Source organism: Mus pahari, chromosome 23 (genome assembly GCF_900095145.1).
Source record: "Mus pahari chromosome 23, PAHARI_EIJ_v1.1, whole genome shotgun sequence".
Taxonomy (NCBI): Eukaryota; Metazoa; Chordata; class Mammalia; order Rodentia; family Muridae; genus Mus; species Mus pahari.
Window position 1 is genome coordinate 23,962,168 of NC_034612.1, and position 22,060 is coordinate 23,984,227.

At 44.2% G+C, this 22,060-nt stretch overlaps 1 protein-coding gene and 1 non-coding gene across 3 annotated transcripts in view; both read right to left on the reverse strand.

The window, feature by feature from the left end:
- Caln1 (calneuron 1) overlaps positions 1 to 22,060 on the reverse strand; it is a 434,985-nt gene that overhangs the window by 42,567 nt on the left and 370,358 nt on the right. The window lies entirely within an intron of this gene.
- Positions 18,367 to 18,474, reverse strand: LOC115063103. Its single transcript, XR_003842985.1, has one exon. It is a non-coding gene; the product is annotated as a U6 spliceosomal RNA (small nuclear RNA).

A 22,060-nucleotide genomic window follows, 5' to 3' on the forward strand; every position in this document is an offset into this window, starting at 1 on the left:
CCCAGCACTGGCAAGGTGGCTCAGGGGTTAGGAGTGAGCACTGTTCTGCTCCTCATGAAGGACTGCCTGTACCTTCAGCACCAAGGGATTGGATGCCCTCTTCTGGTACCTGTGGGCATCTGCGCATGGGCAGGCACGCACACACACACACACACACACACACACACACACACACACGCACACAATTTAAAGAATCCTAAAAAATCTGCCTTCCTAGTTTTTATTGTTAATTGAGTAATATATCTTAAGAGATGTTTATCTTAGATATACTTTGAGACTTTCTCTTTACCCTCCCCCATTTATTTATTATTTATTTATTTACTTACTTACTTTACATTCCCATCACAGCCCCCTCTTCTCTCAGACTCCCCCTCATATAGCCCCTCCTTCCATCCCCTCTCCTCTTCACCTCTGAGAAAGGGGGCTGTCTCCCCTGGGTAACGACCCACCCTAGAACCTCAGAGTCTTGAGGTCTTTCTAATGCAATAAGAAAAAAAATAAATAAACATCCCCAAATATATAGGTATAAAAGAGAGCTGAATTGTTCTGCCCTTGTGGCTTCTGTCGGGGCTGCAGATTATAGTGGTCAGCTACCAATCTCAGTAGCTGCCATCCCATGATTTGAAAAGAGAGCGGGGCTTTACCCCCCCCCCCTTGAAGCAAAGAAGCAACAGATCATGACAGTGCGCACGTATAGTTTTGAGATTCCTTCATCTGATGGAGAACAGCTTCCCTCCAGACTTCAGATCTCTGGCAGCAGCGAGTTTGAGCATATAATGCATGTAGTCCCCCTGACATGAAGGTCCTAATTAAAATACTTCAGCTCTGATGAGAAGAAAAGGTGGCTTAACTGGGGGTTGGGGAGACGGTTCCATTGGTAAGGTGCTTGCCTCCCTGCACTGGGACTAGAGTTTGGATCTTTAGTGCTCAGATAAGGTCCAGGCACAGTGGCAGCAGCCTCTAATCCCAGAACTGGGGAAGCAGAGACAGGAGGTTCCTGCGAGCTCACTGACCTGCCAGTTTAGCCTGATTGGTGAGTCCTAGCTTCAGTGAGAGACACAGACCTTCCAAAATAAGGTGAAGATGTCTCCCATGCCACCAAGCCACCAAACATGAGTTCAATCTCTGGAACCTATGCAGTAGAAGGAAAAAAAAACTGGGTCCTGCAAGATGTCCTCTGATTTTTCCCCCCATATATACATAACCCTGTTTGGACTTCTCCCTGTCATGTGCATATTGCAGGAGCCCATAGAGAGATGCCACTGGGATTTCAGTAGGAGTCTGACACCTGGCAAGGTGATGATTCATCTACAGAAGGCAACAGACTATGAATCAGCCACGCACATGGCCAGAAAGCATGCCATCCACCACCCCGGCCTATGGAAACTATTTAAAGTGCACAGTGGCCCTGTGGGAGATGGATCAATGTAGATTTCATGATTAGAAGGAAGCCTGGCCTGGGGCTACAGGCTTGCTATCCCAGCTTTCAGAGGAGGCCGAAGCAAGAAGATTGAAAAATCAAGGCCAACCTGATCAACACGGGGAGACACAATCTCAGAATTAAAAGTGAAAAGGAGGCTGGGGGTGTAGCCCAGTGGTTGAGCATCTGTCAGGCTCTGGGATCAGTACTTAGCATGTTAAGAAAGGGGTGTGTGTGTGTGTGTGTGTGTGTGTGTGTGCATGTGTGTGTGTTACAACATGCTGTAAGAGGTTAGAACCACTCCTGTATACAATTTAATCCCCGGGCCCCACATGATGGAAGGAGAAAATCAACTCCTGGAAAATGTTCTCTTCCCTCCACATGGGCACTGTGGCATGCCGATGTAGAGCCCTAAATTTTAAAAAATTCCCCAAAACCTGTTCCCTAGATCATTAGGAATGTGGCTAGTAAAGAGCCTTTGTTCTCTTAAGGCAGCTGAAGGTCTTCTGTTCCTCCACCTGACAGCTAGCTAGGCAATTATCTCAGTTGCCCCAGCCAGGCACCCATCTTCCTATGTTTGAAACTAAAAGAAATATTCAAAGGCTCAAGGCCGAACACTGTAAAAAGACATAGTCCAGACTTTACGGAGCCCACCCGGCCGTTAAGACTAACAAGGCCATACAGATAAAGGAGTGCCGGAGCCAGCCGGGGCTGTCAAGGTTAGCTCATAAACTCTGCCAAGGAGGCATCTCACCCCGGTTCCCTCAGGGTCACACACTGACCAGAGGTGCCCCAGACTAGGCCCCCGGCCTCTGGAATTCTGCCACTCCGGCTGGCTGTACTATCTTGTTGCATTGTATGTTCAAATGAGCCAATCACTGGTGGCTGCACAAACTCTCCCTGCCCCCCCAACCCTAACCCTACAAAAACCCCTTACTTCTGAGGGTCGGGGTCGACTCCTCTGTCTCCTGCGTGAGATACGAGTCGGCCCGAGGCCTCGTAAATAAAAGTACCTCATGTAATTTACAGCAAGGTGTATTTTGAGAATTTTCTGGGGACCCAAGAGAGTACCGGACCAGAGGGAGTTCCTCCTTTCGGGGTCTTACACCTGCACGCACACAAGCATGCACACGCCAATTTTAAAAAGGTCCAAAATAATATCCTCAGCGCACTTATCCTCGCAGTAAGGATATTGGCAAGAAAACACAAACGAAAAGCTCCAGAAATCCTTTTGAATCAATTTAATTGACAAACAAGGGGCAGGTTTATAAGGCTATGTGGGGGTACTGTGGAGTCTTGGGAGAGAAATAAAGGCTACAACACTCTTCACAACTAGGGGGACAACTTCCACTTGAAAACGGAAAGCATAGCTCCTCTCTCCTTCCTCCCATCCAGGGCTATAAGACCCTCAGATCTATCTGCTTCTGGGACAGTTCAAAGTTTATTCAATTCACGGTTCAAGGGATCTTTAAGTTAGCCACAATCAACCGCCAATTCCTAGATCAATGGCTCCCAGTCCAACTTAGTCAAATACCTATCACTCCGTTCTGAATCATCCGAAAAGACTCCTTGCTCCCACTTTATTTAGGGAGGCTGTAGATGGCTAGATACATCAAACAGAGGCTTCCTTGTGCCCACAGGACAAAATTATTTGAAGGATGGTGTTGGGGTTTAAACATGCAACATCCCCCACAGGTTCATGCATCTGAAAACTGGTCTTTTGCTGTTGACGTCATTTGAGAAGGTTGTGAAACCTTTAAAAGGAAGTGGGCTTCTAGAGGCGGGCCTTAACCCGGCTGCATTTCCTGTCTAACCCCCTGCTTCCAGACTGCAGATGTAATGCGAGCAGCTTCTGCCTGCTGGAGTTGCTGTGTCTCTGCTTCCATAATGACAGTTACTATATTCTCTAGAACTGTGGTCCAAAATAAAGCCTTCCCCAAGTTTCTGCTTGTCAGGTATGTTCTCACAGGGAGAAAAAAGAATTACAAGTACAGATGTGACTGATGCAGGGCAGCACAGAATTACATCTGAGCCATGAAGAAGGAGATATTAAAAGCTGTAGATATCGCTGTCTCCAGCAAGGGTGGCTGGGGGCCACTGCTTGGAACTTCCCAAGAAGGGGTTTTCTGTCTCGTCAGAGTAGATTCCCTATGGATTCCTTCTAGCTGTTTCTTCTGACGCCCACAGCTGTCATCTCGCCCGAGTTCTCAGAAACCTAGAGTCCATTCTTACAGGGGCAGGATATCTGTCTCATAAGACAAAGAGAAAGGACAGAGCTAGTGGGTGTTTCTTTCCCCCTGTGGCTTAGACAATTGCAATGCTGGTAGCCTGGTTAGTGGGGTCGCAAAGTGAGATATTCCAGTTACAGCTGATTCTAACATAACAAAACAAACAAACAAACAAACAAACAAAAACAACAAAAACGCTGTGCTGCCTGGAGCCCAGCTAGAAGGAAGGAATGGCGCATCAGTTTCTGAGTATCCATTCATTGCGCAAGGATGCCTGCAAGCTGTTTGCCACAGACCCTCGGATAACACGCTGATAACCTTGGAGAGGTAAAAGGAAATAGCAATAGAGCCAACTGGAGCTTTCCTAACCTTGATCCCACTACTTTGGAACTTCCATAAGCTCCCAAGGAGCTTATAAGTCAATTTCAAAACCTCAGCATTGCCAAGTTTGGAGTTATATGCTCACCTCATAATAGCATTCAGATCACTAACTCGATTACATTAGCTATGACAGTGCACTTTAGCCCGCATTGGGCTTTCTGTACTGTATAATGCTGTTTGGATAATCAGCGAAGGAAAAATCCTGGATCTATAGAACTCTAGGGTGGCGGGAAGTTACTTAATTTTTTTTCCCCCTTAGCTATGTGTTTGTTAATAAAGGTAGAAGGCAGATGTGTTGGCACATGGCTGGAGTCCTGACATGGCTGATGCAGGTGGATTACCAAACTGGAGGCCAGTTTGAGCTGTGTTGTAAGACTCTGTCTCAGAACCATCATAAGTAAATAATAAATAAATAAGCAAATATATAAATGCAGAGGTGCGAGCATGCATACCAGACATCTCCAAAGGAATAAATGGGATGATACCAAACTGGAGAATCAGGAGATTTCTCAGAGTGATCACTTATACAAGCATGAAGAGCACAGTTCAGGTTCCAGAATCCAGGCACATGTTGGGAGGCATGGTGCCCTGCCTATAATCCTAGCACTCAGAAGTCAGACACAAAGACATCTCAAGGACAGGTTACACACTAGCCAAATGGCCAAGCTCTACTTTTAGCAAAAGGCCCTACTATAGCATATAAGGCAGACATTCCCAATATCAAGCTCTGGTTCCACATGCATGAACATAGACAAACATGGGTACTTGTACATACACCTGTACTCATACATGTGAACACCATAGATGCATGTATGTATACCATACACACATACACGTACAAGAAACCCCACCCATAACTGATAGTAACAGATTACACTAAGAATGACTATAGCAAAACTGTATCCTCTGATCATTTTATTGCTGAAAAAAAATAGATCCTGGGTCATCAGCTACCTTTATAATAAAATATGATTGCTACCTGTGGTGGTTTGAATATGCTTAACCCAGGGATTGGCTCTATTTGGAGGTGTGGCCTTGGTGGAGTGGGTGTGGCCTTGGTGGAGGAAGTGTGTCATTGTGGGTGTGGGCTTTAAGACCTTCATCCTAGCTGCCTGGAGGCCAGTCTTCTCCTAGTGGACTTCAGTTGAAGATGTAGAACTCTCAGCTCCTCCTGCACCATGCCTGCCTGGATGCTGTCATGCTCCTACCTTGATGATAACTGACTGAAATCTGAACTTGTAAGTCAGCCTGAATTAAATGTTGTCCTTTATTAGAGTTGTCTTGGTCGTGGTTTCTGTTCACAGCAGTAAAACCCTTACTAAGACACGATCTCATACGTTGTCTCCTTTTCAAAAGACTCAAACACCAAGGAGGCTGGGGAGGTGGCTCAGAGGGTAAGACTACTCCTCTGAAATTATAAAGATCTCATTGTGAATCCCCAGCATCCATATTAAAGCTGGGCACAGCTACACATGTCTGTTACCCCAGTATTGGGTGACTGTGGTGGCCATAACAAAGATGTCTACTGTAGGCACATATATTTGAGTACTTGGTCCTCAGTTGGTGGAACTGTTTTGGAAGGATTAGAAGGAGGAGGAGGTGTGTCACTGGGGGTAGGGGTAGGCAGGCTCTCTCTCTCTCTCTCTCTCTCTCTCTCTCTCTCTCTCTCTCTCTCTCTCAGCTGTGTCTCAATCTGTAAGCTCTCAGCAGCTGGCCCAGCCCCATGCCTGCCATGCTCCCTGCTATGATGTTCATGGATTCATCCTCTGAAACTGTAAGCCCTGGATAAACCCCTTCTTCTATAACTTGATGTGGTCATAGAAATAGAAAAGTAACCAAGATATCTGAAACTAGAGATAGACAGATCCTGATAGTGCAGAATAAAATGGTTCGAAGCAAAGACTCTTGAGACCAAATTCCTGATTATTTATATTTATGTATTTATTTTGTGTTGGCAATACTAAGCACATAGCAGTCAAACTTTTCTATACTTGAAAAGGTCCTTCCATTTTTAGAGTCTTTAAAAGGAGTACTCTCTTAATGAAGACATCTGAGGGGATGTTGGGCAGGGTAATGAGGACCTGAGTTAAATTCCTAGAACTTACATAAAAAAGTCTGAGTGCATAGCAAGCACTTTATCCACTCAGCCATTTCCCCAGTTCCAAATATTAGATTAAAAAAATATGTATATGTGTGTGCACCTGAGTGCAGTGTGTGTGGAGGCCAGAAGAGGGCACTACATTATCTAGAGCTGGAGTTACATGTAGTGTCTTCTGCAAGAACTCTTAACTGCTGAGCCGTCTCGTGTCTTCTGCAAGAATTCTTAACTGCTGAGCCGTCTCTTCAGGCCACCCCAAACGTAACAGATTTTTGACCATACATTCTTTATGTAGCTTCCTGCCTTTAGCACCACTGAAATCAAGGTTGTATTGCTCAGAGTTAAGAATTCAAGGCAGGGCGACAGTGAAACATTGTTACCATAAGAATTCAGTTTGTGAGTCAAGGGTGGGTCTGGAAGGGTTGAATGGGCTCCCCATTTCTGGTTGCTAGTTTTACCTTGGGCATTTCACAGTTATCTGTCTGCTCTCACCAGTCCTTCATTTCTGTCTGCAGACAACTGTCTCCCAAGTGTCTTTGTCCTCTCCTCCTCCTCTTGGCCCAGTTACTCATGCACACTTAATCAGGCCAGAGGCTGAAGCAAAGACAGGCCAGGCAATGGCCCCAGGCATTAATGTTAATGAAAAATAAATTGTTTAATTCACTCCTTCTACTGGAGAAAGGTCCAAGGACCAAAAGATCCTTCACTGGGTTGCTTGATAAAAACACAAAACAATAATTAGAAATGGAAAGGGGTGGAATAAGTAATAGCCATTTTCCTGATGATTCAGTGGCTATGAGGAGAATGCCGTATTCACAGGAACACTGCATTCTGTGTTCACATTAGCAAGGAACCAAGCCAAGGAACTGCCGCGTCTTGGCATGTAAGAAAACAGCCTGAAATCATAGCAGAACTATATAGGCTTAAACTGAGCAAGCTTACTTGAATACAGAGAAGCACTTCTCAGGTTGGACATCATTTTTCATTTGTTCCTTTGCAGTCCAGTTAAAATATGAAATGCCCCCCCCCCAGGCACTCATGTGTAAAAAACACAGAACCCAAGATGGTGGAGCTATTTTGAGAGGTGACTTTAGGAGGTAGGGCTAAGCTGGAGGAAGTAGATATTTGGGGGGGCAGGTCTTATCACCAGTACCTTTCTGTCTTGCTCTTCTGATATGCTCCCCAACAAAGGTGAAGAAGCCCCTCCACCTTATGGTCCTGCACAATGATGTTCTGCCTAAGCATGCAAGTCATGAGATCACACACTAAACCCTCTAACATCATGAGCTATAAAATGACTCTTAGGAGCCGGGCCGTGGTGGGGCACGCCTTTAATGCCAGCACTTGGGAGGCAGAGGTAGGCGGATTTCTGAGTTCGAGGCCAGCCTGGTCTACAAAGTGAGTTCCAGGACAGCCAAGGCTACACAGAGAAACCCTGTCTCGGGGAAAGAAAAAAAAAAAAAGAATTGTAAAAATGACTCTTAGGCCTGTACAGTGCTTCTGAGAGGTATAAGCAATCCATACATATGAAGCCATGATTGATCCCTGTCCTGAACTTGCATCACTTGAAGCTACTTTTAGAAGCAAAGATTGTTAAGTATTCCCATTGGATCTCCCTATGAACTGTGGTTTCCCCTAACCTCTGACCTCTGGTTGACCTCATGGCTCTAATGAAATCAAGACTCTGATCACTGACTTCATCTAGAGAGGCTCCGAATTCATGTGGCCTCCTGGGTCTCTCTCCTCCTCACATTCCGAACTTGACTACACATCAGTGAAGGGTGTTTGATGTTTAATAGTGATGGTCGACGTGACAAGTATAACTATGGAAACGCACCTCGGAGACTGTTTGTGAAGGACTGTCTGAACTAGGTCAACTGAAGAGATGACCCACCACGATGACTGGTTTTAATGTCAACCTGACACAAATGAATCATCTGAGTAAAGTCTCACCTGAAGAACTACCCTGACTGCTTTGGTTGATGTGGGGAGATCCTCCCCAATTTGGGGTGGTGCCATCCATCCACATGCATCTTAGAGATAAGAGGGTTTATCCAGAGTTTGCCTTTTACATACTTGACCTTCCTCTTGCCACAGAGGAAGTGGATCTGCCCTGTTGCCGTTATTGCTGATTCCTTTGCCGAAAACAGAATCAGAATTTCCAAGCTTTTAAAGTAGACTAGTAGACCAGAGTCTACTATTTCATTCCTCTAAAGGACCCAGAGTGAAACACCACCGTCAATGTGGGCAGCACCATCTGAGGTGATGGGGCCCTGGACTGAATAAAAAACGGGAAAGTGAGCTGAGCACCAGCAAGCATTAATCTCCTCGTCTGGGCTGCAGAGGCAGTGTGAGCAGCTGCCTCACGCTTCTGCCACCATGCCTTCCCCCCCCCCCCGCGATGATTGTCTGTATCCCCTTAGACTGTGAGCCCCAATAAACCTTCCTCCCCTTTAAAGGCTTTTTTAATTTAATTTTATTTTTTGAGACAAAGTTTCACTGTATATCTCGGACTGCATTGGAACTCACTTGGTAGACCAGGCTGGCCTTGAATTCACATAGGCCTACCTGCTTCTACCTCTCAAGTGCTGAGATTTAAGACATGTACTATATAGTCTTAAACTGTTTCTTGTCAGGTATTCTGTTGCAGCATTAAGGAAAACAACTATGACAGATGTTAGACTAGAACCTTTTTTTTTTTCCCCAAAATTACTTTTTCTGGCAATCTAGCTTTGTATCCACATGAATGCTTTTGGGTGAAAAGAGGAGGGAATGGTCACTCTGGGTCCTAACTGAGTCCATAATGGTAATGTACCAGTCACTATGACATGGCCTACAAAACACGGCACCATGATGGAAGTCAAGAATGGGTCAGCAGGCCATCATCAGGTTATAAAACTTTTGAGAACATCCAGACAGTTCAGACACTGTCAGATTTGAAAGGTATGCAGCAGGAATGGCCGAAAAATCTCCCAAAAGCCTCTGTCCAGAGAAATAATGACTGACCCTTAGACGATGCTCCTCTGGTCACAGATGAAGATCATCAAGCACAGATGACCCCATGAAAAATCATTCTGACCCAATGCAATGCTCTTGTTCAAGGTTGCCCATCCATCCCATGTGCATTGCCAAAGAGCAACATCTGGGTCGGGTACAGAGAACTGTTACAGAGGGAAGAAAAACAGATCATCTCTATTACCTTGTGTGTCTGTCCTTGAACACAGGAACCACTTTCCATGAATGGCAAAAATACATGTATACATGTATGTGGCTACAAGTGTATGCATGTTACACTAAGTAAAGTACATTCATCAATTTGACACAAGCTAGAACCACCTAGGACTAGATTCTCAGTGAGGGATTGTCTAGAGCAGGTTGGGCTGTGAGCAGGTCTATGGGAGATTATCTTGACTGGGTTTTAGTTGATACAAGGAGACCCAGCGAGAATGAAGGTGGCACCATGGATTGGTTTGGATACCTGGACTGTAGAAGAATAGAGAAAGCTAGATGAGCATTAGGCATGCAACCATTCGTATTCTCTTTGCTCTGGACTGTGATTGCTGTGACCGGCTGTCTCAAGTCCCTGCCACTGTTATTTCTTCTCAGTAATGACCATAACCTGAAATTCTGAGATAAAACAAATTTCTCACTGCCTCCAAATGTTTGTTGTCAGTGTTTATTATCCCAGCTACAGAAACAAAATTACATCATGTTTCTAATTTGGTAGACACCATGGTAAACATACAAAGGAAAATAAAATATAGAAAGACCACTTCCCTGGCTTCCAAAAGCATATTGTTTTTGATCATGATTTAATTACCGCCTTTCATTTAATTTTCTTTATCCCTATAAAACCTATTTGGGGATATACTTCTGTTGTTACAGCAAAAGAGAAAAGTCCATAAAAGTCCCCTCCTAAGGAAAAAAAAACCCTATAGGATATCAAATCCATGTTCAAAATCAGTGTTTAAAGAAGCTGCTTACATTTCCTGCCTCCCACTGTGCCCTGATACAACCAAGGGAAGACTTTCTAGAAGTTTCTAAGGCTCATGATGTACGCAGGCAGAAAGCTAGGGTGATGACATAGTCTGTAAGTACTTTCCGAACAAGCATGAGAGTTTGCTCTCCCAGAACCCACAGACAAACGTGGGTGTATGACACGTGTCTGTAATCCCAGTCCTGGAGAAATGCAGGATCCCTGTGCCATGACATCAAGCCAGTCTAGTCAAGTGAGCCACGTCCAGGCTCAGAGATAGGCTGCGTCTCAAAAACTTAAGGTGGGGAAGACACCCAGTATTAACCTCTGGCCTCTACAGGTATGCATGTACATGTATCCACACATACACATGCATGCATGCATGCACCCACATGCAGGCACATGGGCAAATGCACATGTAAGCATGTATGCACACACATGTACGTATACTCACCGGCATGCACACACACACACACACACACACACACACAGGCACGCACATGCACATGTACACAGACAGTTCTAGACAGGTAGATTCAAGGGCGTTGTATTCAGGAGTATGAGGCTGTGGTGAAATACTACGAACAAAAGCCACTTAAGGAAGAAAGGGTTCCTTTTAGCATAGGGGCCAGAGGGACACAATCCATAATGGTGAAAAAGGCAGGGTAGCAGGAGCAGGAAGCAGAGAGGTCACATTCTATACACATACAGGAAGCACAGAGAGGGAACAGTACACAAGGTGAGGCTATAAACCCTCAAAGCCCATCCCCAGTGATATACTTCCTCCTTCACAACCTTCCCAAACAATGTCTCCTCAATGTTAGACTGCTCCCCCAAGTCACCAGTCACCAAGGAAAGATTTTTTTTTTAAGAAGTGTTCAAATATGCGAACTGATCCTATGGGGGACATTTCTTATTCAAACCACTGTGTTGCCTATAAGTTGGTAGCTCATAAGTGCCTGACTCCTTGGTAATTGCATATGGTAATACCCAATATGTGACTTCTGCTGGGTCTGCCTTTTAGGAGCTGGATGTGGAGAATTTTGGGCCCCTTTTGCAAGTAGCTTCTTATGGTCCACGGAAGAGTCCTCTGTGCCACTTTGGATCCAAGACTTGCTCTTCTCTGAGACTTCTAGGGAGAAACATCAGCTCCTACAAACAGCTCTCACATGATGGAGGACAGATTCCAATGAGCACAGGAAGAGTCAGAAATGCAAATTAAAACTTTAGGGAGACACCTTCTCACCCCAGTCAGAGTGGCTATCGTTAAGAAAACATATAGTAAATGCTGCCGATGGCATGGAAATGACAACTGCTCCTGTACTGGACTGCGGTGTGCCTCAGAGGGGGTTCCTGCCTAGAATCTCCTCAAGAGGGGCCAGGGCGTGGCTCAGTTGTGCAGAACTTGCCTAGTACATAGGGGACCATAGGCTCCATCTTCAGGAACACCAAAAGAGAATAAAAGGAGGAAGGGAGAGAGACAGAGAGAGGATGGGAGGGAGAGAGACAGAGAGAGGATGGGACGGAGGGAGGGAGGGAAGGAGGAAGAAAGGGAGGGGGAGAAAAAGGGAAAGAGGGGGCAGAAATGGAAAGAGGGAAGGAAGGAGGGAGAGAGAGAGGGCATCAAAAGGAGGAGTTCAAAGATTACTGCCCAAAGAAATGCAAATTATTAAGGAGATAATAACATTAGATGCTAAGTATTTAATAATTTGATCATTATACATTATATACATAAAACAGACATGGAGAGAATTACCACCATATCCCATAAACCACTAAAATTAATATATAACAGTAAAAAAAAATTAGGCAACTGAAAACAAAGGTCACCTTCAAGCAAGTATAGAAATATATAGATATTTATATAGAGATAGAAAAATCCTAACATTAGTCTGTGTTCTTATAATTCTTTACATCTGTCTTTGTTGGAAATGATTCATAACTAAAGATTAATTTTTAGAGGGAAAAAACCCAAATGAAATGTCTTTGAATAGTGTAATCATTCCCTTCCTACCTCCTGGCTTTCAATATTTTCCAAAAATATATTGAATCTTTGTTACTTTGATAATTAGGAAGAAAATACAAACTCCATTTTTGAAAAGTCATATAACCAATCAACCAAGGTAAATAGGAAAGTACTCAGGAGAAAAATGGATGAGGGATGATTCTGATAAAAAGAAAATAGCAAAAGCATAAAATTTGGTCAAATCTCATTAACTGGTACTTTACTTATTCTGAATTAATTAGTGGGCAATTGGGTTGGGTCTTGTGCTGTTAGCAGAGACAGACTGCTTGCTACCCAGTGGAATTCCAGTTTTAATGATATTCAAATCCTGTGTGCTGATGTTATGTGCCTTTTTCTTTTAAATAGGTTTTTGGGGCTTTTTTGTTTTTGTTTTTTTGGGTTTTTTTGTTTGTTTTGTTTTTTGTTTTTGTTTGTTTGTTTGTTTTTGGATAAAGGTCTTACTATGTCACCTGGTTTGTCTTTTGACTTATGATAATCCCCCTGCTTCAGTCTTCTGAGTACTAGAATGACAGATGTATGCCACTGTACCTTGCTGAAAACATATGAAGCATGGAATATGTGTCAAACGAAAGCGGTTTTGCTGTCTCACAATACTGGGATTAAATCCAGGACTCTATGTGTGTGCCATGCAAACACTACCCTGGTAGACCACTGAGCCACAACCTGGTTTCTCACTGGGGACAGAAAGCAAGTGCTCCACCCTCAGTGGGGGGAGTCTAGGCAGGGGCTCTACCACTGAGCCACACCCCCAGCCCCTCACTGGGGGGATTCTAGGCAGGGGCTCTACCACTGAGCCACGCCCCCCAGCCCCTCACTGGGGGATTCTAGGCAGGGGCTCTACCACTGAGCCATGTCCTAGCATTCACTTGGGCATTATATTATATGACTCTACCGCAGAGTTATCCCCCATCCCCAGGCCTTCAACTGAATGGATGTTTAAGGACATGCTTTCTTCACATTTGTTTTCTTTTTCCATCCAAAGGGTCTGGGCCCTTGACTGGCAGAGGATGCACACCTGTTGAAGGGATGATTAAACCAACAAGGTAAGCAACATTGCAGGGAGATTTGTGATTCACTTAAGAGAACAAACTCTCTAATAGCTGTTGGCTCATTAAGTGTTGAAGTAAATACTGTAGCTAATTAAATACAGCTTTATTTATTCGCTTTCACAAGACCCAGCAGAACATCAATTACCAAATAAAAATTTAATGAATCAAACAGCTTTAAAAATATTCAATGTATTTGCTAGTGCTGACTGACCACCTTTTCCAATTAGTGTGAATTACCATAAAGCGTCTGCCAAGAGTCGCTAACCTGTGGGTGTTTTCTCAAAACACTGACTATGCCATTGTCATTCAGCTCTCCAGTTGCTCGGATCTTTCACACACACACCTAGGTGTAATTTGAGACTAATCAGTCCACAGGTTGGGTGTATACCTGTCTTAATTTTTGAGCTGCTATGATAAAAACAAACAAAAGCAAAAAGAAAACTAAACCCTTAAAAGCAGCTTCAGGGAGAAAGGATTTACTTGGCCCACAGTTCCAATTATAATAGTTCGTGGTGGTGGGGAAAATCTCAGCAGGAGGAGGTGCTCTGGTCCCCTGGTCACAAGATAGCCAGAAGCAAAAGACAGCAATGAATGTGTGTATGTCTACTAGGCTATAAACTGTCTGCAGTGGGTGCTAGGAATTGAACTTGGATCCTTTGGAAAGAGGGTAGGTGACACTTGAGCCAATCTGGAAAACAAAAGGGACTGGACCCTTTAAGAAAGGGTAGTTCCTGTTCCAGGGTCCCAAGTCTTCAGCAGATTACAACTGTTACAAAGTGGCTCAAAGGTAAAAGAACACTTACTTCCAAGCATGGATTCTCAGGTTCGGACCAATCAGAAAGGAGAGAGAATCTGGAGGAGTGAAGGCTGCTGGGAGCCTAGAAAAAAGTCCCCCCCCACCCCACCCCCGCAAAGCCCCGTCCCCAGGGCATCGAGGGGTGGGGGTGAGGGTGGGTGTTGGTGGTGGGAGGGCAGCAGCAGGCTCCTACCCCTGGATGGGAGCTTTTTGTTTTAATGCTTTCACATTTTGTTCTTCCCCCTGTGATTGATATGTATTTTTTTAGTTCTGGGTCAATTTGTAACTCTTGCTTCACCCTGTCAGCTGGGACAGGATCTTTAACTGTTGCTTTCTGTCAGAGACTGTGCGGAGGGCCTCTGGTTTCATATCCCCCACCTCAGATCTCTGTCACAGTCTCTAAGTGGTTCCTTACTCTTCAACTGTCACATTACTTTCCTGTCTGAGTGGGTCTTATTTCCAGAACAAACAATTATTTGTCCATACCACTTGAGTGAACTGGGCAGTACCCTAAAATGACCACCCTCACACAGTATCCCCAGAACACTGCAACAGAAGTATGGGCTCTTAAATGCTGAGGCCATTTCTCCACCCTCATACACTCCAGGATCTCTTGCATAAGGAATGACACCACCCACAAGGGGCATGCCTTTCAACTTCAATGTATGAAACCCAGATGATTGTAGATTTTTGTCAGGTTGACAATACTAATCATTACAATGCCACTGTAAATTCAGCGTCCCATCCTCAATGGTGCCTTCTTCACTGCCCAGCTCCTGGGTCATATCGCATTTGATTTCCAAAGATTCTCCCTTAACAATGCAGCTCACAAAATTTCTTCTTCCCTATGTCCATTCTGCTCTTTCATCTTGTCCCCCAACATCCAATCAGGATGCAGAAGGTCACTTTGCATCCATTTGCCTGCAGATGTGCCAATGCCCTAGCTAGGATATAGATAAGTATGCCATATGACTCTGTCTCCCAAAGCCTCTCTATTAGAAAAACACTCCTGAACTTTAATTCAAATATGGCTTCTGCACACACACACACACACACACACACACACACACACCCGTCCCAACCAACCAACCAGACAAACTTCACTCGATGAAAGCTTGGTCTACAGTGTGCCTGGTCCGAGAGGTAGGTGGGGAAACTTCAACAGGTTGGACACAATGAACTAAACACAATGGAATTTCAATTCAGCTACAAAGAGCAAGAATATGTTGAATTGTGCAGGGAAACAGGTGGAATTAGAAAATATTGCATTAAGCAAGGTGAACAGAGAGAAAAACGCCACGGATTATCTCTCATATGTGAACCCCAGCTTCTGAGTTTTATATATGTGTATTTTCGTGGGAGGCTTGGGAACTAAACTCAGGCAAGGAGAGAGGAATAAAAGGGCTTACAGGATGGAGGAGGGGGAGTGAGGAATAGAATATTTAGCATAGGAATATTTAAAGCGACAAGGATGAGAAGGAAGAATACAGAAACAATGGGCAGGGTCGTGGCACACCAAAAGGAAGCGGTCAGTGTGAAAGTGCTGTATGGAAATTTGCAGCTTTGTAATCTAATAACTATAAAAAGGGGAAAGGAGGAAAAGTGGGGCCTGGTGGGAGGAGCTTAGGTGGCACAGCGCCCTCTGGGGAGCTCAAGCTGATCCCACAGGAGGAATCAATTCCCCCAAAGGTGAATTCCCACCAAAGAGCAGGGATGGGGACAGAGATGGGTCAATGGGTAAACCTGATCACTAAGATTTATACCATGACGAGAAAGAACCAACTCCAGCAAGTTGTCCTCTGACCTCCACACACACGCCATCACTGCAGTGTCCCAAACACAAATAAGTAAAGAACTAACTAACCAACTAACTAACCAACGAACCAACTAACTAACTAACTAATTGCAACAAAACATTAAGAATGATAACAAGACTAAGGATGGTTCAGCAGGTAAAAACAAAACAAAACAAACAGAAAACATTTGCCCAGATCCCTATGGCCTATGAAAACAGCTGGATACAGCGTCAAACATCTGGGATTCCAGAACTTCAAGATGGGAGGCAGAAGCAGGAGAATCATGGACTACCATGCAGACACAACAGGAGACTATGCCCCCGTATGGTGGGAGATGCAAAATGACTCCTGAAAGTTGTCTTCTGACCACCACTTACGTGCATGGCGTGTACATTGCCCCTCCCATCCTCCATCCCTTCCCTTCCCACATGTAAAATCAACTTTTATTTTTAAAGTTTTGTGTTTAAATTTTATTTGTGTGTCTGTATGTGGTCAGATGCGCATAGCCCCACTGAGGCCAGAAAAGGAGATGGAACCCCTGAAGATGGAGTTTAGGTGATTGTGAGCTGCCTGACATGAATGGTGGATACCAAACTTGGATCCTCTACAAGAGCAGGAAGTGCTCTTAACTACTGAGCCCTGAGTAAACAAGAGGGGGAGAGGGCTTGGAGGGAGAACAGAAATTGGTGTGTGGAGCATCTCTGGGACTAGCCTGAGATCTCAGGTGAGAGAGGCCCCCAGGAGTCTATGGAGGCAACCTTAGCTGAGTTTCCTACCACCAGGGCATATGGAGACTGAAATGGCCACCTCCCATGCCAGGTGGAACTTCCAGTGGAGGGAGGGAGAAATAACCCACCCAAAAAACCTTCTACCCCAAATTTGTTCTGCCTACAAGATGCACAGGGATAAAGATGGAGCAGACACTGAGAGAATAGCCAGTCACTGACTGGTTCAACTTCAGACCCATCCCATGGGAGAGAGCCAACCGCTGACACTGTTGACAATACTCTCTATGCTTACAGACAGGAGTCGAGTAAAACTGTCTTCTGAGAGGTGTCATCCAGCAGATGATGGAAACAGATGCAGAGACACACAGCCAAACATGAGGCAGGGTTCAGGAAGAGTTGTGGACAAGTGGGGAATAGAAGTGAGCAAACCAGAGGGGTCAAGGACACTACAAGATGACCTACAGTCACCTAACCTGGGTCCATAGGGACCCACAGAGACTAAAGCACCAACCAAAGAGCATGAAGGGCTAGACCTAGGCTCCCTACACATTTGGAGCAGATGTGCAGTTTGGTCTTCATTTGGGTCCCCTAACAATTGGAGCAGGGGCTGTCTCTGACTCTGCTGCCTGACTCTGGATCCCTTTTCCCTAGTAGGACTGCCTGGTCAGGGCTCAGTGAAGGAGGATGAACTTAGTCCTGCTATGAATTGAGATCCCAGGGTGGGGGAGGGTACCCAAGGGAGGATTCCCCATCTCTGAAGAAAAGGCAAGTGGGTAATGAAGGGAGGGATTTGTGAGGTAGGGACTGGTAGGAAAGGAAGGAGGAGGGGAGCTGCAACCAGGATGTAAAATGAAATAAAAAAATAAATAAAAATAAGGGAGCAGTGTGCTAATGCTAATTCCTCTCTGCTCCCTGGCTCTTCTCTTGATGTATGGTCTCTCCATCTTGTATGTTCCCACTATGATGCTACCTACCATATTGTGATGTAAAAGGGTTACCTACTTTTGAAGTTTGATACACCTAAAAAGTGAGCAAAATATACCTTTTTAAAAATAAGATAAAAACCACCAGGTATTATGTTATAGCAGAGGAAAATAGGTTCCATTGACCTCTACTTAGTGCCTCATTGGGGACCACATTGACCTCCTCATAGCGCCCCATTGGGGACTAAGCCTTCATTATGTAAACTCTTACAGTTCAAAATGCACACAAATACAGCAAAGACCAAGTTTCCAAAATAGCACCTTGCCTTTCCTTCTTTGTGCCCTACTAGAACCCATCTTCCTTGTGACATGTATCTCAGCCTTGTTCCTTTCTCTGGAACTCCCTTTTCTTCCCCATTCCATCAGCTCTCCCCTTTACTGGATCTCCCCCATCCGCATACAAATGAGCTGTCATTTTTTTTCTTCCACTTCAAGAACAAAAATAGAAATCTAAACTCATCTTCACCCCATGTCCCTTCCAGCTCCCATCCTGCCTTTAGTCTCACCTTAACAGCTAAATTCATCCCAAGAATACATAGTGTGCTTATTATCTGCAAAGTCTCTTCCCCAGGTCTCTCAGACATGTAGTTCTTCATGACACCCAGCACTCTTAGTCAAGGTCACTAATGAACTCCACGGCAACATATGACAGTTCATTTGTTTTCAATAGGTTGTCAGTAGGTAGCAATCCATTTCAACTGCCACATGAATGTGGAGAATTAGAAGGGACAGTACTGATAAGTGTGTCGGGGTGTCGGGTATGCCCTTACACTTCCTGAAGTTCAGGAAGTTGATATGACAATCTGACCTTGAGGAGTTTTGGCACCTGGAACTGCTTCCTTCCACAGTACATCACATTCCAGGGCTTCCCATCACTCTCTCTTTTAAAATATGGACTGATTAACGAATTTGTGTGTCATACTTGCATAAGGGCCATGCTATCATTCTGTTCCACTCCAACTTTAGTATATGTGCTGCCATCCTAGTGAGCACTACTCTATTTCTTTCGCTGGTGTCTCTATTTGCCTGGCCGGTTTATGGGATGCATCTCTTGCCAATCTCTCGATTACAAGGGATTTACTGCTCCAGCTCCGTGGTTGATATTCAGGAATGCATTGCAGGTGCATCCTTGGTTGGAAACTTTAAACTCCAGACTTGTGTATCTCATTGTCTCCGCAACTTCCACTTAGATGTCTGTGATGGTCAAAATTGATTGTATACTTGACAGGGTCTAGAATTACAAAAGAAATGCACCTTTGACATGTTTATAAGGAATCATCTAGATTGGAGTTAACTGAGGTAGGAAGATCCATCTGGAATTTGGGCAGCATCATCCCCTAGGCTACCATCCCCTAGGCTACCATCCCCTAGGCTACCCAAAGGAGCAATGAGCTGAGCACTAGCACTCATCTCCCTCTGCTTCCTGACTGTGGATACCTCATGCTCCTGCTGCCATCTCTTTCCTACCATCATGACTGGTACTTTCGAACTGTGAGTGCAAATAAATCTTTCCTTCCTTAAGTTGTTTTGGTCACAGCAATTAAAAAATAATAAAAAAATAAAATAATAAAATAATAATAATAATAATAAAGAATGGATGTAATATCTAACAGGCGTTCTATTCCAACAATAGCATGTTCTATGTTATAGTTTGAATGTGAAATGCTCCCTCAGAGGCTCATGGGTTTGAACATTTGGTCCTGAAAGGATTATTTTAGGGATTGTGCAACCTTTAGCTTGAGGAAGTAGGTCACTGGGGGTTGGGAGAAGACTTGAGATTTATAGTGCAGCTCAGCTTCTGACCCTCTCTCTGTTTCCTGATCCAAAATGGATATGAACATGCTCCCCATTACAGTCACCATGGTGGACTATATCCCCTCAAACCATGAGCCAAGACAACTCCTGCTTTAAGTGGTTTCATGTCAAATATGGTCACAGCAATAAGAGGACAGATGCTATTTTGAACTTCTAGTTTTTCTTACAAATCCAGGCATCTCAGTGAATATCAAGTCCATCTCCCCAGCTTCTCAGATGTAAATTTTAAATTAGAATTGAGTTTCAGCCATAACTCTCCTCTGTTACACACTCTTACTCTTTCATAGTATATCCAACATCTGCCATTTCTCCCTACCTCATTGCTATTCTGTGTGCTGGATCAACTTTCCCAGAATTGAAACATTCTTTCATGGAGGGAGGAAGGAGGAAGGAAGACCATGCGACTCAGGATGTGAACAAATGCTCCAAGTCTGGGGAAACTAGAACATTATAAACAGTCCCTGAGGGCCATCTGAAATTTATAGACAACCCCTGGGAGCCATCCCAAGGCTATACAAGCAGTAAATGACTGTTGGAAAGGAGGAGACTCTGACTAGACAAGCTGCTGCAGGTCATAAGAGAGCTCCAGAGATGCAGTTTCCATGAGTCATGACCCATGTTGAGGTGGGCTTTTCAGTGATACAGTTGCCTTTAAGTCATTCCTGCTCTGGTAAACAATTCCTCACCCACAATCCCACCAGTAACTCCAATAAATTCATTAGCTCAGCAAGCTAGATATCTGTGTAAATTCTGCTTTGGTCTGTTGTGGATTAAGTAGATTTCTATGGGTTGTATCTCCTCAGGAAAAGTCTCACATGCTACATTGAACTTCTAGTGTTTTCTTGGGTAATATGCTGGTCCAAGTCACCACCCGCTCCTGTTTCAACCATTGTCAATGATGTCCTAATGGGTCTCCTGTTTTCACTCTGGTTTTGTCTTAATCTATATACACCTGATAGAGTGATCCTGTTAGTCTGTGTCTGACATTCTCCTCAGAGCTGTCTTGTGGAGTTCCCTCTCTGTCCAAACAAGAGATTAAAGTCCTTCCCCTGAGGAGGTATTTTGTCCCCATCTTACACCTCTAATTCATCAGATTTCCCAGTTGCTTAATGCTAATCAATTTGCATTGAGTTTTCAGCTAGATGTAGCTTGTGGTTCTCATTAACTCTATACATTATTTTTCCACCCTCTATTAGCAGTGGTTCTCAACCTGTAGATCATGACTCCCTTGGAGGTTACACCACCTTTTCACAGGGGTTGCATATCAGGAGTTACAGATGCCCTGCATATCAGATATTTATGTTATGATTCGTAACAGTAGCAAAGTTACAGTTGTGAAGTGACAATGAAAATAATTTTACGGTTGTGGGTCACCAGGACACGAGGAACTGTATTAAAGGATCTCAGAATTAAGAAGGCTGAAATCCACCCCTCTAGTATATTCAGAAGTTGGCTATTTCTGAAAATAATATTGATGGCTGACTTATTCCCTTCCTTAGAACATGAAAGTCCATGAGACAAGACTTCTTTTGCTGTGACAATACACATTGGGTGCTCAGCAAATATTTGATGAATGGATGCTCTTTACCCATAGTGTAAAATTTTAAGAGTCAAAGTTCATTTCTCGTTTACGTGTGTCATTACAATTATTTAATTTGCGTGTGTGCATGAATTCATGTGCACATGTCAAGGGGCACCGTGTGGCACAGTGCATATGTCATGAAGAGGCAGGAGGAAAACTTGTGGGAGTCACTTTTCTTCCATCATGTGGTCTCAGAAATCAGACTCAGGTCATCAGACTTGATGGCAGGTGCTCTATCCATTGGGACATCCTGTGGGCCCCATCTTTTCCTATTTTAAATATTTTCAGAACTTGTTCTCAGCTCTCTCTCTCTCTCTCTCTCTCTCTCTCTCTCTCTCTCTTCTATCCTTAATTTAGTACAGAATATACTGTTTCCCTGAAACATGAAATGTCACTTTTCTATATTAAATTATGTCACAAAACGTGTGTCATTAGAGACAGTTAATGTCATCTTTTCATTAAGTGTACCCACTTGCTAGGCTTTTAGAGTTTGTCTACCAAAAGACTGTTCATCATGAACACGCCCTTGCTGCCATCTCAAAGTTCCTTATTTCATTTTTTTTTAAAATAAAAATAATTGGAAGCATTTGGGGAGCATTGCTAATCTCCCACAGAGGCAGACGAAGTTGGTAACAACCTTTACTGTGGCCATATTCAGTGTCATCAGAGGCTGCTTGCCTTGAAATTGCGTTTGGTTGCTGTGATCAGACACTTTGACCAGAAGCAACTTGAGGAGTAAAGTGTTTGCTTGACATACACGTACAGGTCTCAGTTCATCACTGAGCTCAATCAGGAGCCTAAGACGAGAATCTCGAAGCAGCAACCACGAAGGAATGCTGCTTGCTGGCTTGTTCTCGGACTCACACACAGGCTCCTGTTCAACTAGATTTCCCATACAGCCTAGGTCCACCTGCCTAGGGATCGTGCTGCCCACAATGGGCTGGCTTCTCTGCATCAATTGATAAGTCCAGAAAATCCCTCACAGGCAAACCCACTGCCCAGTGTATTCTTCAACTGTGGTTCTCTGAAGACTGTGGGTTGTGTCAAGTTGACACAGTTAAGTAAAGGTGAATAAAGTTAATTAGGACACTTGCTTACTGACATCATTTTCATGGACACCAGCAGAAACAAAGAGGGTAGTTAGTGACACCTACCCCCTTTCTTAAAGGTTGCACACGATAA